Source organism: Nelumbo lutea, chromosome 5, assembly GCF_056320005.1.
Source record: "Nelumbo lutea isolate HS-2025 chromosome 5, American lotus-T2T, whole genome shotgun sequence".
NCBI lineage: Eukaryota > Viridiplantae > Streptophyta > Magnoliopsida > Proteales > Nelumbonaceae > Nelumbo > Nelumbo lutea.
Window position 1 is genome coordinate 35,877,577 of NC_142688.1, and position 18,397 is coordinate 35,895,973.

The 18,397-nt window shown below is 38.6% G+C and overlaps 1 protein-coding gene across 1 annotated transcript in view; it reads left to right on the forward strand.

The window, feature by feature from the left end:
- Positions 1 to 18,397, forward strand: part of LOC148851689 (zinc finger CCCH domain-containing protein 55-like) — a 35,678-nt gene that overhangs the window by 12,975 nt on the left and 4,306 nt on the right. The gene's annotated exons all lie outside the window — the stretch shown is intronic.

Genomic DNA, 18,397 nt, shown 5'->3' on the forward strand with positions numbered 1-18,397 from the left:
CAACTCATTAGAGAAACTGAGAAGAGACCTTCTTTGGGAAAGTAAAGACGAGGAAAAGAAATTTCATCTTGTTTCTTGGAAGGAGGTTTGGAAGCAGAAAGTTAATGGTGGTTTGGGCATCTGTCCCCTCGATCTAGTGAATAAAGCTCTTTTAGACAAATGGCCATATTGCTTTGGAAGTGAGAAGAATGAGGAGGGAGTTAATTAGATGCAAGTATGGAACAACATGCCCTGGGTGGGAAGCTGACCGACCCCATAAAGCTTATGGGTCAAGCATATGGGAAGGAATAGCAAAAAACAGAGATCTTTTCTTCAGCTACATTTCTTTTAAACTGGGAAATGGTGGCAACATCGTTTTCAGGAAGGATGCATGGTGTGCTCATAGAGCCCTCTCTTCACTTGGTAAAATGGGAAAAAGTGTGCAGACCAAAGGAGAGGGGTGGGTTGGGTTTTAGAAGGGTGAGGGTGTACAATAGGGTCTTGACTGGAAAGTGGCTATGGAGATTTGGTTTAGGGAGGGAAGAAATTCATTATGGTGGAGAGTGGTAGCCAGAAAATATGGGGTGGTTAGGTTTGGGTGGGAGTCAGGAGGTGAGATCATCCTATGGGATGAGTGTTTCAAAAGGGGTTCTGAAGTTCAATCAGGAATTCAGAAGTTTAACACTTTCCTCTGTAGGGGAGTGAGCAAGAATTAGGTTTTGGGAGGATGATTGGTCTGGGGTAGGCAAGCTGAGTGGGCTATGTCCAAGGCTGTACAGGCTGGGTGAGACTGGAAATACTATTAGTCACTGTTGTGAAGGAAGGGGGTAACAGATGGTTTAATATCCAAAGTTCAGAAGACCTTTTCTGGATAGAGAGGTTGATGAATGCATTGCTTTGCTGGATAAACTAGAAAGGTGAAAATTTCAGATCAGTCAAGGGATGAATTATGGTGGAAAGAATGTTCAAATGGGAAAATTTCTGTGAAATCCTCCTACCTTACTCTTTGTAGGAACCATTCAAGTTCAGATCAAGTTGGAGGTGTATGGGAAAACCCAGTTCCTCCCAGGGTTGAAGCCTTTGCATGGTAATGGTTAGTGGCAATGGATAGCGTTTTGACTGTGGACCACCTGAAATCGAGAGGACCTAAGCTTGGGAAAGTGTTGGAGTTTCAAATGTGAAATTTGGAAAATCTTATATGATAAGATTAGTTTTTTGTTGTTTTCTTGTATGTGGTGATACCTTATCTCCTGCTAGGTTCTTTGTTCTTTTTTTTTTTCTATTAATGAAATTTTATTTTACCACAATTTGTCAAAAAAAAAAAAATTTTACCATAAAGACCCTCTCTTTTGAGTACCCTAGGTTGTATGCTTTGGTTCAAGACAAAGACGCTAAGATTAATGACTGTTTTGAAATCCTAGCTAATAATACCATTTGTGTCCCTCAGCTGAGAAGGAATGTGGATGTTCGGGACATCCCCAACCTGGTGTCTTTGAAATCCTGGCTATTTTTTTTTTTAATTTTTAATTTTATTTTTATTTCATTGTTGTGGTTATGGTTGTTCTTGCTAGTTCTTATAAGAGCATTTATGTCTTCCTTGGTAGTCTAGACAGTTGTACCACAATTTTCTTTTCTTAATAATAAAATCTCTTTCATCTTACAATTGATAATTGAAAGGACCTTTACAAGTTTGTTTTATCGTGTTGGATACTTTATTTTTTATTGTAAATTCCATGTTTGAAACATTGTCTAGTATGTAACTGTTGAAACCTTGAACATGTCAGTAGTGCATGCATGTCAAAACAGATCTTGATATTGCAGCTGATAGGATTCTTCTTATTGGAGTATGTAGATTGTGAAGTGTATGAGGAATGTGGTTATTTTAGGAAGAAAATTTTTATTGAGGGACTTTGATGTAATATCAGTCCAATTGTTTTTCTTCATAATTTTGGATAAATCTATTATTTATATAAAGAGTCTCTCTTTAGATTGTGAAGTGTTTGAGGAATGTGGTTAATATAGGAAGAGATTTTTTATTGAGGAATGTGGTTAATATAGGAAGAGATTTTTTATTGAGGAATGTAGAGATTTCTTCCCCAAAAATCAGAGATGGTTTTCAATGGTTCTTGGAGATTCTTGAAGAAAATTTTGACATCTAGAAAAGAGTTGTAGAGATTTCTTCCCAAAAATCGAGAAAAATCAGAGATGATGAGTTGCTTTGACTGGTCTTTTATGTTGACTTTCATGTGGCACTCAAGACTTTGTAGGCTTCCTACAAATTCTAGATCCGGATTGAGTGATCACCTCTTATGCCTCTCTTTGTACTCTTGGAAAATATTGTTGTATCTGGTCAAGCTTGTCCCTATTATTTGTTGTGTGATGGTAGGAACACTTTTTTTTTTCCTAAAGATTATTGAGATTGATGGAGGCATCTGTTAGAGGTTCTAAGTAAAATTCTGATTCCTACCTTGTTTTGAGTGAGATACTAGGAAGAGTGAGTATCTGGTTGCGGCAAGTTTCTATTGGCTTCATGTGGTAAGGTGGAACTTTAGATTAACCATAAAAGATAGAGAGAGTGGTTCTTTAGTTGTTAGCATACTTTTTTTTTATTTGGTTTAAAATCCTTAGCAATGCATATTGCATTATAGGCGTTTTGCTATATTGTAGATGTGTTTCCAGCATCAAGATTCATTCTGCCCTGTACATTCTTGATGAAATACTTAAATGACTACAACTTATTTTTGATTATTGTGTGTCATTAGGTTATTTGATATGTTAAAGTCTTTTGTAGACTGATCATATTATCATATCAGTTGGTCTGCTGCTACCAATGTTATATTGCTTTTTTCAAGGCAAGCTAGAACCATCTAGCTTGAGCGGGAGTATTGGAGTATTCAAATGGTAAAGTGTATGAGTCATGGGGTTATTTTAGAAATAAAATTTGTATCTGGGGACTTTAATGTAATATCAGCCTCATTACTCTTTTAAGTTTGGATAATACTAATTGCAATATTAAGAATCTCTCTTGATGGGGTTTTTTCTGTCTTGTGGTTGGTTGTTTGGATTTTTAGGGGCAGGGTTGGTTTTATGGAGGTGTTTTGTTTTCCTTTTTCCAGATGACCACTGGTCACCTTTCTTTGTAGTCTTCTCCTTTTTATTTTAATAAAGCCTTTTCTTTTTATTGCCAAAAAAATATAAAAAAGTCTCTCATTATAGAGAGATATAGGTTTGTGATATTATTAGACCTAGTGTTTTTTCCTTTTCTATCTTCCTTTTCTCTTATCTCTCTTCTCTCACCTTATTCATGACTTTTCTTCTCTTTGTTGTGACTGATATTTGACTATACACTTTAGATATTGGACTAGTATATTAATAAAATACTTAGTACTTGATAATTCAACATGTTTAGTTACTAATTGTTTAATGTTATTGCATTAAAATAGGCTTTTATTTCAATTTCTTTTCTCCACCGGTTATTTCAATATTTATATTAAAATATACTTTGAATATATGCTGGTGTAGTTTCTTTTGGGGTGCTCCAGGAGTGGTAGAAAGTGTTCTTGAAGTTGGGTTTATCTTTATCAGAAGTTGTAAACTATGGAGATCTCCAAAGATACTCAAATTCCTTCCACTGTTCTTCTTGATGTCTCTAGTGGGATGATAACCACTATGAAACTTGATGGAACTAACTTCCTAGAGTGGTTCTAATCAGCGAAGCTTACTATTAGAGGAAGAGGTTAGTTGGGATTTCTCAGTGGCAAGGAGATCAAACTGAAGCCTGAAGATCCAAAATTTGCCAAGTGGGAGCAAGACAATTCATTGGTAATGTCATGGCTAGTATGCTTAATGCAGCCACATATAGCTAGGAACTACATGTTTCTTTTGACTGCCAAAGATATTTGGGATAGGGTGATGACAACCACCCATTCCCAGTCCAGAAACATTGCTAGAGTTTATCTACTCTGAAGAGAGGCTTTTAATATGTGTCAGAGGGAGAGGACAATGGCTATGTATTTCTCCTCTTTACAATCACTTTGGGAAGAAATTGTCCATTTGGAGGCCATGGAATGGAAGGATCATTAAGATGGTGAGCAATATAGGAAATATGTTGAGAAGAATGGAGTGTTTGATTTCCTGATTGGGTTAAATACAAAGTTTAACTTCACCAAGCAATACATCCTTAGCGCTGATATTGTTTCCCTTGCTGTTACGTATTTCTTGGTGCACGATGAGGAGAGCAAGAGGTTGTTATGATGCAGACCACTAATGTTGAACAAACTGCCTTTTATCTTCTAAACTTAGGCAAAGTAAATGCAAGCATGTTGCAAATAAGAAGATTGATGAGGTGATGTGTGAATATTGCAAAATCCCCAGACACACCAAGGACAAATGCTGGAAGTTGAGCCTGCATTTGAGACTTGAAAGGTTTAAAACAGTGAAGAAGGGTAATGCTCATTTGGCCACTATTGGTGGTTATAGTTAGCCTCTTAGTATGTAGCCTTCTCTACATCACTCCTTTGATGTGATGCACAAACTTAGATCTTTTGATTCAGCTAGAGAAAGGTGAGTTATCTACTTCTATTTGTTCTAGCAATCCTTTTGGTGCTTTTGCTAAAATAGGAGGTATTGCACTTGTTTGTCATCCTTCTACTAGCTCCTGGTTTGTTGAATGCACATATTACTGGTATGTGTTTCTATTTTATTTCATATAAGCTAACTCCAAGAAAAGGTAAGATTATTGTAGCTGATGGATCTTAGGCTCGAATTTTGGGTTTGGGTGAAGTTAAGCTTACCCATAATCTTTCCTTGAGCTTTGTTCTTCATGGCCCTCAATTGTACACATCTTTTATCGACTCCTTTGCAAAACCCTATAATTTTTTTGTAACCATTTCTCCCTTTCATAGTGTTTTGTAGGACTTGAACACGGGGAGGACGATTGGAAGTGGACATGAAGGATGGAGCCTATCCTTTTGATCAGGCTTCCAAGCAAGGATTACTATGCCAGATTGATTCTTGTCTAAGTGAAAATTTGAGTTTTTTGAAATTGTGGCATTGCCATCTTGTACATGTTTCCTTTGGTTCTATAAAATTTTTGTTTCTTGGTTTGTGTCAAATTTGAGTCCTCAATGTGAAATTTGTTATCTATCAAAACAATGTAGAACCACATATTTTTGTCAGTAATACAAGAAGTGATTCTACTTTCCATTTGATACATTTTGATGTATGGCCTCCATATTCCATTCCTTGCATGGGTGGATACAAGTACTTTGTTCTTTTCATTGATGACTATTCTCGGTATACTTGGTTATACCTGATGAAGAGCAAGGATGAAGTTCCTTAAATTGTTCAAAACTTTTTTTGTATGGTAGAAATATAAGCTGAGAAGTGAATCAAAATAATATGATCTAACAATGTTAAGAAATACTTTGAATCTATAGCCTTATTTTAAGGGAGTAATTCATCAGAGTTTATGTATTTATACTTCCCAATGGAACATAATTATTGAGAGAAAAAATTGACATGTGGCTGAAGTTACTAGAGGCTTATTGTTCTAGATGCATGTTCCAACTTGTTTCTAGGGAGATGTAGTTGAAATGACAGTGTTCCTTATTAGCAGATTTCTTTTGAGGACTCCTCATTTTCAATCTCCTCATTAGCTCCTTTTCTAGATGATTCAATCTTCTGTCTTCTTGTCAAGGTCTTTGATAGGAATGGCAACGGGGCAGGGCATGGACAGGTAACCACTCCCCATCCCTATCCTCGCTAGTGGGGACAAGGTTATCCCCATCCTTGCGGGGATCCCCACTCTACGTGATTTTTTTATGATGTCAATCATTTTATTTTTGTTTTTTATTTCATTTAAAAATTAAAAATAAAAATAGTTAAAATTTACAATCCTATTAAAAGAGATCCAAATATTATCATCATCCATGCCTTATCCCAATTTTATGGGGTCGGATACATGAATCCTGTTTCGCTTATTTGTTCAATTTAACGCCATATCTACTGCAAAAACATTGGTGCTTAAATCATTTCTTACTACTTCTACCCATGTACTTTTTGGTTTGCCCCGAGCTCTTCTCGCCCCTTCTGTGTTTAACAAATCACTTCTTCTAACTGGTGTAGTTGGTGGTCTTCTATGCACATGCTCAAACCATCTTAGTATACTTTCTCTTATTTTATTAGCCATTTGGAGCTACTCCTATGCTCCTATGGATAACTTCATTCCTAATCCCATCCTTTCTAGTTTTTCACTCATCCATCATAGAATTTGCATTTCCCACCATTTGATGGTGGCTCAGTTGGTAGGATCTCTGGCTCGTTGGATTAGAGACTTGGGATCAAATCCCATTACCACCAGGGTTGGGAGGGGGATGGGCCACCTCCGATGTGTAACCTCATGAAGCAAAAAGAAAAGTACATACATCCCCTCAGTGTGGGGAGTGCTCTCCTTGTCCCCACCAATGAAGATGAATATTTTCCCATCCCCGTTCCCGTGGGGGAATCATCTCCATCCCCTCCCCATTCGGGGTGGGTCATCGTGTGGATTGGAGAAATGGGGAAAATTTCTATCCCTAATGAAAACTCTTTGTCTAAGCTTGCTTTGTTCATGGTATGAGTCTTTCATGGCTTAAGTTTGATGCTAAGTCTGTCCTATGTGTTTTTCTCGGTTTTCTTTTGTTTAGAAGGGCTACAAATGTTTTTTGACCCTCATTTTGGTAGGAGGTATGTTTCTAAGAATGTCACCTTTCTCGAGCCAACATTTTTTTTAGTCATCTTGTCCTTCTCTTTAGGGGGAGTGGGTTAGTAACGGTCGAACTTCTTTTTGTTTACTTGTTTTAGCACCTACTATACTTTTTGTCCATCTTCTTCTCCTGCTTGTAGTGGCAATGTTCCTTCACCTCCTCCTCCACTTCGTTCTATGTACGAGCCTTAGTCTTGGCAGCAATGCTTCATTAGACAAGAGGAGAAGGTTTCTCTTGAGATTGAATATCCACCACAATTTGATAACTTGAACTCACCTTTTTTGATTTTGAGCCTCTTGATATTGAACCTGATGTCTTGAATTCTAACATTGATGTTCTTATTGCTATCTATAATGGTAAAAGAAATTGTGCCAACTATACCATTACTAATTATGTTTCATATAATGCATTTTCACCATCTTACTATGCCTACATCTTTGCCTTTTCTTCTATGTTCATCCCTCATACTGTAAGCAAGTCAGTCATATCAGTGGAAGGATGCTATTAACCAAGAGATGGAGGCCCTCATTAAAAGGTAGATGTGGGAAAATTGTTCCCCTAAGGATAAAGTTCCTATTGGTTGTAAGTGGGTGTACACTATTAAATACAGGGTTGATGGTTCAATTGAGAGCTAGAAGGCTCTGTTAGTGGCAAAAAGTTATACCTAAACCTATGGTATTGATTATCAGATCTTTCTAGCTGTTACTAAGATGAACTTGATTCGAGTGAATATGTCACTTGCTGTACATTTCTCATGGTTCTTGTATCAAATGGATGTGAATAATGCCTTTTCTCAATGGTGACCTTCAAGAAGAGGTTTACATGAACCCATCTCCTCGTGTGAACTTCTCTAACAATAAAGGAAAAGTATGTTGTTTGAAAAAATTTCTCTATGGCCTCCAACAATCTCCTAGAATTTGGTTTGATTGATTCAAAAAATTCATATTGAAGATTGGGTTCACACAATCTTAGGCTGATCATACTTTATTTATAAGGAGAGTTGATGATCATGTGACTGTTAATAGTATATATTGATGATATTTTAGTAATTGGAGAAGATGCTTTTGGAATTACTTAGTTGAAGTCCCTGCTTCTGAATTTGAGATTAAGGATCTAGGAAGCCTTAGATTTTTTTTTGGGGTTGAAGTTACAAGATCAAAGAAGGATTTTTATATCATAGAGAAAGTATGTCCTTGACTTGCTTTAAGAAGTAGGCAAATTGGGGTGCTTTAACTGATTTTTCGGTGGTTGATGTGCGGGTGGGTGAAGGGACTGAGGTGGTTTTGAAGCTTCAATCAGATTTCATTGCTTGCGAATTGGAGGAAGGTGCTTCAGGTAGCTTTTGTAGAAGTTGTGGGGTGATTGGGCAAAGATCTGGGTGGGAATAGGAAAGAGGATGGAAAGGGTTTGCATTCAAAAGGAGATAAAAGTAACAGTAAGATTTTGGTGAAGCCAAAAAAGATGAGTTCAAAAAATGGGCAGTTGGTTCATGTGATGAAGGTTTTTCATGATTGAAGGAGGGTATCTGTGGTGCTGACCTTTGTAATTAATTTAAAAGAGTTTATAAGAGAGAGGTAACATTAAAGGTAAAGTGGAAGTGCTTGATCATCCTTGTTCTAACCGATTTCTTGACTTTTGTTGGAAGGAGTCGGAAGATGGTCTTGAATATCAAATCGACAGTCTTGGTCTGTCTTTTGAACATGAGGTAGGGGAAGAAGGATTTGAAGCTATGGAGCGACTGAGGAGAACAATGTTCAGGTCCTTGGGGTTAGGAAGGATGGTTCAAATTCTTTTGACGACACTGAAGAAAGGGACGACTTGGATTCAAATTGCTCGCTTCAAAGGAGGGAGGTGAAAATTGACAAAACTCATGTTGTTCAGGGTAGGTTAGACTTGAAAGAGGTGGTGAATAAGGAGGTGGAGGTGAGTAAAATTTTGGGGTTATGTTTCCTAGGGGGTGAGGTTTTTAGAGAAGTTGAAGAAAATGGAGGACAATTTTGGAGGAAGAAAGGTTTGGTTATAGGAGGGGGAGGCAGCGGTTTTTGATGGCTTCTCTTTTTGTTTTCTTTTTAGATTGAGGGTTGAGGTGTAATAGGGGGTGTTTGTGGGTTTTGTTGTTTGAAGGTTGTTATTGAGGGTGTATTTTTTCCTTTTCTGTGGGGTGATTTCTTATCACCTCTGTTGTATTTCTTCTCTTTCTAATGTTTTTATTTATTTATTTATTTTTATGTAATCATTTATCTTTATTTTGCTGTATTTGGTAATCGTTTGGATGTTATTGCTGTTCCATTAGTAAGTGCAAGGAGGGAACTGTTGAATAATTAGCCTGCCGATTCAAGTGTGATCTTTAAAGATTTGTGATTTTATCTGAAAATAAATGGCTAAGGCGTGAAATGTGCTTTGGTAATTCCACTTTCTTTTTATCTTGTCTGTATAGGGTTCAATATTTCATTTGGTTATTTGAACAAAATTAAGTTTTTCACTGTTCTTTTAATAAAAAAATACAAAGGATAAAAAGAACTGAATAGTTTGCTACTTTTCTTGATAAATGACCAAACTGCATTCTGGTATTATGCTAATCGCTACTTGTTCTTTGTTACAAAGAGAATAAACTGCTTTGCTTTGAACCGTTTGAAATGCTGGCCTCCCTAGGTTTTGGGAGTTCTTATCTTTTGTTTATAAATGCTTTTTCCTTCTTGAAATTTTAGCCCTATTTCAGAATTCCACACATTTTGATAGATGTTGAAATTAGATAAGAAATCTTGACTTTGATGTTGGACATCAATCTGATCCCTCTCAAAACCAATCGATGCTCTATTTGTTACATGTCATGTCTATTCTTCATTTTTGTTTTCGTGTATTTACTGGACATTTTCTTTAGCATTGGATGTCGATTGGGCACCGCTTGAGATTCTTCCACCTAATTGATAGAACCAGTTCCTAACAAGACGAAAGATCAATGAAAATCAGGCAATTTGAAATAAATTTCAAAGACCAGTAAAGGAAAAACATTAGGATCCAAGGGAAATGTGGCAGTCAGTTTGATCAATGTCCAATGCTGATAAGATTGATCATAGCTGAAAGGCCTGGTATGTATTTGAAAAACTGAAAAATAATAAAGGGTAAGATAGACATGTCAAACAATGGGGTACATTCTAGTATATTTCCTACAACTTAGGGGGTAGTTTAACTATTTTACCCTGTTGTGAGAATCAAGCTGCTATGAACGTAACACATAATCCTGTCCAACATGATCACACAAAACATATTGACTAGGGAGTTCCCAAACTGAAGCTCAATGGTAATCTATGCAATCTGGGCATGATAGATATCTATGTTCAGTTTAAGGGGAAGTGTTGAGAATATGTTTTCTTTGTAAGGGCTTATTTGTCTATTTACATTTTTGTATTTGGGTGCCTATCCAAGGGCATATATGTAAATTTTGTATTAAATATAAATGCAACTTTGTGGGAGTGAACAATAACTCACCCACTCATTCCAATGTCTTTCTCATCCTTCTCTTCTTCCTCTTCCTCTCATTCTTCTTCTCCTCTCTTCATCTTCTTTCACTTTACTGAGTTTCACAACTATATAAAAATTAGGGTAAAAGACTTAAGCATACCCTAAGTTTTCATAAATTGACTTAAACACATCCTTAGTTTTCCAAATAGACTTAAATATACCTCGTGACTCTTTTACCCTTAAATTTCTTTTAAATTTTTGAAACATACCCTAAGTTTTTCAAATTCATGTAGGTGGTAGGGATAACAGGCTCCCACCTCCTCTCTCTCCTCTCATGTGGGTGGTGGTTGGAGTTTACTGCAAAATCGTAAACTCCAGATCTCAATCTTAATGCTTTAAAGCTCTACTAAACTAATTTTTCAATCTTAACAAACTGTTTATGTAGTTATGGTTTAACTCTTGTGTGAATTGCAAAGCTTTGTTTTACCATTTTTGCCTTGCATTTTTGGGAGAGATCAAGTCATCGGTGTATTGCAGCTCTGAACTAGTTCCCTTGAGTCTTGACCCTATCAATAACATGCTTATGGAGAGAGAGAGAGAGAGAGAGAGAGATGCACCAAGAGGTAAAGCGAGTTCCACCCTCCACCATACTATGGTGGCTAGCAGATTAGTTTTTACAAGATGGATCTTTGAAAGATTTAAACTTCAACTATGCCCTAAATGCGAAGGACACAAACATGTTCAAACCAGTTATGTACTTTATTACTTGGATCATGATTCAGTTACATGAAAACAGGCCATTAACTCCAACATCACTAGAGGTTGAAAGAAATGGTGGAAGGGTCTTTACCAAATAGGAAACCAAGGCTTCCTGAATCATGGTTATTCTGCATTCATTTTGGGAAAGAGGATGTATAATGGTGGGTTAGCTTTTGATTCCCTTACACATCCTAACTAATCCAATGTGGTATCTCTAATTGATTGGACCAATATAAAACAGAGGGAGGAGCAATCGTTATGAGCTAAAATTTTCCCAGTTAGGTTTCATATGTTAAATGGAATAGATAGGGCAAACTAGGATTTTATGAATTTTAAATCAATTCATATGTGACAGTTCAATGATGGAGGGCATGTTTAAGTCCAATGGGGTCATCCCACAAGGTACACATAAGTCTATGTGAAAAACTCAGGGTATGTTCAAGTCTTTTACCCTAAAAGTTAAAATTAAAGTATACTTGTTAGAGCCTTTCAGTCTTACTTTTTTCAAGCAGACCCTGATAGATCCTTTTGTCTCTTAGTGTATTACCTATTTAAGGTTCCAAAAATCTAATGAATTGCACTGAACTATTCATATGTGCCAAATTTTAAGGTTAGTTTAAAAGCATTTCACCAAGGCTTTCAGTAACCAGACATGCACTTGTTCAATATTGGTATGATTGGCTTATGTGCACTAATTGAACAGAAGTATAGGGAAATATTTTTTTTATTGTGTTTGACCATTACTATTTCTTGTTTTATGTAGTTATTCCTAATGATCATCGATTTTAGGTGAATTAGAAAAATAGTTGTCATGGGATGGGGTTGGGTAGTGAAAACTAGCCTAACAACAAGCAATTTGTTCTGTATTTACATTCTATTTTATTATGATTAATAAAGTTTATCTTCTACCAATCAAACAAGGTGAACTAGAATGAAAATGCTTGTAGCCTCTGTGGTTTCTATCTCTCCTCAAATTGCCTCACTTCCCTTCCTTTTGCTATTGTAATTTTGTAGTTCTTTTTGTCATAATGATTCATTATAGTTTAATATCTGGAGAAATTCATTATAAATTATCCAGTTCCTTATGTTAGTTTCTTCCCAAGGTCTTCAGCCAGTCAATCTTGGTTTTCATTTTAATGTGGATTGTAACTTTTGAATAATCTAAAAGAGCTTCACTCTACTTGTGAGGTGCTCTTACAGATACAAGGAATTATATTATTTGGTTGGGTAAATTGCCACTATTTATTTTACTAGAAGTTTAGGACTGTTATCAGTCTTGAACCCTAATGAATCTCAGGATCGAAGATAAGCAGAAAGAAAGAGGAGAGAAGAGAAAGAGGGAGAAGAAGCAGTAGAACACAAGGGTTGAAAGGAGGAGCAGGAGCATCATATTCTGCCGCCACCACTTTAATTAATATTTATAGGTTATGCTCATTACATGGAAAGGACAGATCTGCCCTTAGTCTTTACATAACAAATAGAGTAAGACAAAGACTGAAATAAATAACAACTGAAACAACTAAATGACCAATAGCTAACCCTAGGCAGACTAGAATATCTTCTACCCTACAAACACAGTGGGACCGTAGCTGTGGGGCCCACTTTAGTGTTCTCTACACTCCCCCTCAAGTTGGGAATAAATGTTTATCATTCCCAACTTGAATAGATCTGTCTCTAGCTTCTTCCGTGATACAGCTTTAGTGAGGATATCTGCTAGTTGCATATTGGAGATGATGTATGGGAGACATACTTCTTGTGATGAGACCCTCTCTCGTACAAAGTGTCGATCAACTTCAATATGTTTAGTCCTGTCATGCTGCACTGGGTTGTGTGCTATATTAATAGCCGCTTGATTATCACAATACAACATCAGGGGCTTCTCATACTCAACACCCAACTCCTCAAGTAGTGATCTCAGCCAAAGAATTTCAGCCACTCCATTAGCCATTGACCTATACTTAGCTTCAGCACTGGATCGAGAGACAACACTTTGTTTCTTACTCCGCCAAGAAACCAGGTTACCTCCCACAAGAGCACAATATCCAGAGGTAGACCTTCTGTCATCAACACTCCCAGCCCAATCGACATCTGTATAGACTTCCACCTTCATGTGGTCATTGTTCTTGAACAGTATACCTCTACCCGGGCATCTCTTCAAATATGCTAGTATTCTTTCTGCTGCTAGAAGGTGTGTGGTTCTAGGAGAATGCATGTACTGACTGATAACACTAACGACATAACTGATGTCTAGTCGGGTAAGGCATAGATATAGGAGCTTTCCCACTAACCGCTGGAACATAACTTTGTCTTCAAGCAGCTCCCCACTCTCTGCATTATTCCTGTGGTTCTGTTCAATAGGTGTATCTGCAGGTTTGACACCTAGCTTTCCAGTTTCAGCCAAGAGATCTAACACATATTTCTTCTGAGAGACAAAGATCCCCTGCTTAGATCTAGCAACCTCAATACCCAAAAAATACCGTAGTGTACTCAGATCTTTCACCTCAAACTCTTGATGAAGAAGCTGTTTGAGGGACTCAATCTCATGGTTGTCGTTTCCTGTGACCACAATATCATCAACATAAACTGCAAGTAGTGTCAGTGACGACTCCACCCTCTTGATGAATAATGTATGATCTGACTGGGCCTGTACATAACCGAACTTCCCAAGGGCTAGTCTGAATCTGTCGAACCAAGCTCTAGGTGACTGCTTCAAACCATACAAAGCCTTATTGAGCCGACAAACTTTCTTACCTGCCTCTGTATCATAGAATCCAGGAGGCAACTGCATGTAGACCTCTTCCTGCAAGTCCCCGTTCAGGAAAGCATTCTTAACATCCATTTGGTACAAAGGCCAAGTGTAGCTTGCTGCAAGAGATGATAGAACCCGAATGGTGGTCATCTTGGCTACCGGGGCAAATGTCTCCAAGTAATCTATACCATAAGTTTGAGTGAACCCCTTTGCAACTAGCCGAGATTTGTACCTCTCAATGGAACCATCCGCATTATGCTTCACAGTAAATACCCACCTGCATCCAACTGGTTTCTTTCCTTTGGGCAAGTCAACTAGCTCCCATGTATTATTTTTCAACAGGGCATCCATTTCAACTTGCATTGCACCTCTCAACTTCGGGACTGATAGGGCTTCTTGCACTGTTCTCGGAATAGGGACATCAGCAACAGAGGTGAGATAGGACCTGTAGGAGGGAGATAGGCGATCATAGGACAAAAACTGGGAGATGCAGTGGGTTGTAGATGTGGTGCAATGCCGTTTTCCTTTACGGACGGCAATGGGAAGGTCAAGGTCATCTGCAGAGGGTGAGGTAGCAACAATGGAAGGAGTCTCTGTGGGCCCTGAGACTATAATATTTGGACTTGGAGCCGCAGAAGAGATTGTAGCTGGTTGGGACTGCTGATGACCAGGATCAATCTGCCTGCATCGCCTATGATAGACTCTCAACTCCCGATCCCTTTGGCCACCTTCGCTACTACAACCCTCATCATCAACTGGAATAGGTAAGGGAACAGCCCCAAAGGTATTAACCCTGTCCTCACTGCACTCCTCCCCCTGAAGAAAAAGACCCAAATCTCCACGCTCACTACTCTCCCCTTGAGGAGAGACCCGAGAATAGTAGGGTGTCTCCTCAAAGAAAGTGACATCCATGGATACAAGCTTCTTCCCTGAGACAGGATCATAACAACAATAACCCTTTTGAGTTTGTGCATAACCAAGAAAGATGCATTTGGAGGCCTTGGATTGAAACTTGGAGTGATTGGGAACAAGAAGCTGAACAAAACAGGTACAACCAAATGTCTTGAGGGGAATAGTGAACAACTCCTCATTGGGGTATAGAAGGGAAAAAGGAGGTTTCATATCAAGAACCCGAGAAGGAATCCGATTAATAAGATATACCGCCGTAAGGATAGCATCACCCCAGAAGCGAATAGGGACATTGGAGGTAAACATAATACTTCTAGCCACCTCCAAATGTGCCTATTCTTCCTCTCTGCAACCCCATTCTGCTGAGGTGTATGAGGACACGTGCTCTGGTGGATAACCCCATGATTAAGGAGGTATGATGCCAATGGCTTAGCAAAGTATTCCTTTGCATTATCAGATCTAAGTACTTTTATCCTGGCATCAAATTGTGTTAGGATCATTTGGTGGAAGTTTTGGGTCAGGCCAGGCACCTCATCTCGTGATCGCATAAGATAAACCCATGAAAAACGGGTGTGGTCATCAACAAATAGCAAAAAATACCTGTACCCCCCCACAGAAGGAATGTGATATGGCCCCCAAACATCAGTATGCACAATATCAAAAGAACTATTACTCCTTTTATTACTCAATGAATAAGAGTTTCTACAATGTTTAGCCAACTCACAACTTTCACACTTCAACTGAGATAACTCAACAGACTCAAACAAAGTAGGAAACAAACTCTTCAAGGACCGAAAAGATAAATGACCCAATCGGTTATGCCACAACATAATCGGACTCACAACTTGAGAAACAAGTAACTTCTTATCCACTGACTCTTCCCGACGAGAACTCTCCCCGAGCAGATAGATCCCATTCGTCTCACAGCCAGTCCCAATCACCTTCTTCGTCTCCATGTCCTGAAAAACACATCGGTCAAGAAAGAAAGTTACTGAGCAGTTCAAATGTTTGGTAATGCTACTGACGGAAAGGAGGTTAGTATCTAGTTTAGGAACATGCAAGACAGAGGACAAGGATATAGTATCTGACAGTTTGATGTCACCCTTGCCAGAAATAGGGACAAGAGAGCCATCAGCTATAGATACTTCATCCCTACCAGAAGATAAGTGATAAGTAGTAAACAGAGAGGGCAAGCTGGTCATATGGTCAGATGCACCTGAATCTATTACCCAACACGGTTCAGTAGTACCTGGAGCGGAGGCATGGTAGGCTGAGGCTCGAGTACCTGAGTGTGCAAAGGCCGATGTAGCTGGAGCTGATGATGACTGCGGTAACTGAGTGAACTGCCAACTTCCTTCTCCAATTGTATTAGAGCTGCCCGAACTGCAGCTAAGGTCTCTAATGGTGTGCCTCTCGTGCCAGATGAGGATGCTGAATCAGTAGTCGTAGCCACATGAGCATTACTCCTTTTATTTCTCAACTTTGCCGGGACCAAATGTGGATGCAGCTTCCAACATGTTTCTTTTGTGTGTGTAGGTTTCTTGCAATGCTCACACATCACATCCCTTTTATCTTCCTTCTTTCTGTCCCTCTCTGAATCACCCTCTGTTTTGGGTTTGACAGCTACCAAGGCAGGTGTAAGCGGCTGAGGTTGCATCATGACTTTCCTCCTGGTCTCTTCACTGTGCACTAAGGAGTATGCCTGAGAGAGGGTCACACTATCTTTGGTCAAGATCTGCTGCCTCACAATATCATATTCTGAATTCAGTCCTGGCAGATACTCAAACACTCTGTTTGTCTCAATGTGCTTTCTATGTATCTGAGCATCTTTGGGACTCTCCCACTCAAGAGTCTTAAAGTGATCAATCTCATGCCACAGGGACTGCAAGTTAGAGAAATAGACCGACACCGGTTTCTCTCCTTGTTTAAGGGCATTCACCTCACATTTCAACTCATATGCTCTGGCAACATTAAGGGGTTGGGAGTAAGTTTCTTTCATCACATTCCATTATCTCCTTGGTTGTCTTTGCCCATAAGTAATTTCGGCTGATATGGGGTTGCATTGAATTACAGAGCCATGTCATAACCAAGTAGTTTTTTTGAACCCATTTGGTATACGTAGGGTCTCCCTTGGAAGGTTCTGCTACATCTCCCAAGAGATACCCTACTTTGCCCCTTCCCCCAATAGCCATCATGGCTGATTGGGCCCATTCCAAGTAGTTTGATCCATTGAACTTTACGGTTGTAATCTGAAAACCTGTCTCAGAACCACCACCATAACTGCTGTTCCCAAAACTGCCTCCTGCCTGATTCTTAAGCTCCATTTCAGTCAAGAACCAGAAGTATCAAAGATTATGGTTACTACAGTCAAAACCAGCACTAGAAGTCCCAACAACAGTCACAAAATCAGTAGAGAACCAATCTGTACTCATGATAGATGTGCATGAAATATATATAAGACTGATCTGAAATCAATAACCACACACAACAGCAATAGTCCGAACTGTTTTCACCCCTTCAAAAGTGTTTGAAACCCCAAAAGAAGACTGAAACACAGTTTGAAGGGCAATCTGATATGCTGAAGCCAATTCGAGGTTTTAATCAGTCCTAAGAGCCTTACGGATAAGGTTTGTATTAGGGTTAATATGAAACCCTAAAACTGATCAATGTTGAGGAGAATTCTAGGGTTTGCCGCAGGAATAAGACCACAAGTTTCGGCCTAATACTAGGGTTTGCCGTAGGGATAGGACAAAACCCTAGAGAAACCCTAGAGAATAGAGAGATAAAACCCTAGAGTAGTTCGGCCACCCTTACTGGATAGGTCCAACCTATCTTTTCTGATGTTACTTCTCTCAGAAAGTAAAAAACTTACAGTAGAATGCAGTTCGCTGCCTACCAAGGTTACTCGAACCCTAGCCTTCTCTGATTCTTCCTGATCACCAACTTGCTACAACTGTGATACTTCTTCAAACAGCTGCTAATCCTCTGGAGATCTCCAAGAACCAGTCAACGAACTCTGCTTTCTCAGTCTTCCAGCCTTAGATGGTTCTCATGTGGTCGGCTGGACTAGACTCACATGAGAGAACTTAGCGCTGATACCAACTAGAAGTTCAGGACTGTTATCAGTCTTGAACCCTAATGAATCTCAGGATCGAAGATAAGCAGAAAGAAAGAGGAGAGAAGAGAAAGAGGGAGAAGAAACAGTAGAACACAAGGATTGAAAGGAGGAGCAGGAGCATCATATTCTGCCGCCGCCACTTTAATTAATATTTATAGGTTATGCTCATTACATGGAAAGGACAGATCTGCCCTTAGTCTTTACATAACAAATAGAGTAAAACAAAGACTGAAATAAATAACTGAAACAACTAAATGACCAATGGCTAACCCTAGGCAGACTAGAATATCTTCTACCCTACGAACACAGTGGGACCGTAGCTGTGGGGCCCACTTTAGTGTTCTCTACAATTTTTTCTCGATAATATAGACGTAAGGTCTATGGTGACACATCAGGGCCACTGGTTGCATGGGGCATAATTCCGATGATTGTTCACTCTATTTGGGGGAAAATAAAATGAAACAAAAAGTGTGGACATGGTCCATCATGAAAAATAGCATAGAAATAGTGTTTATTATTAGAAAGTGTATATAATTTATATGATTGTCACATAAAAGACAACTCAAAGATGTGAAAAAATGCTTTACTCAAGATTTATGTCATTACTTATTTGCATATTCTTTTTATACATGCCATTGGCCAATATTAAAAGATAAAAAGTCTGTTGCTTGGATT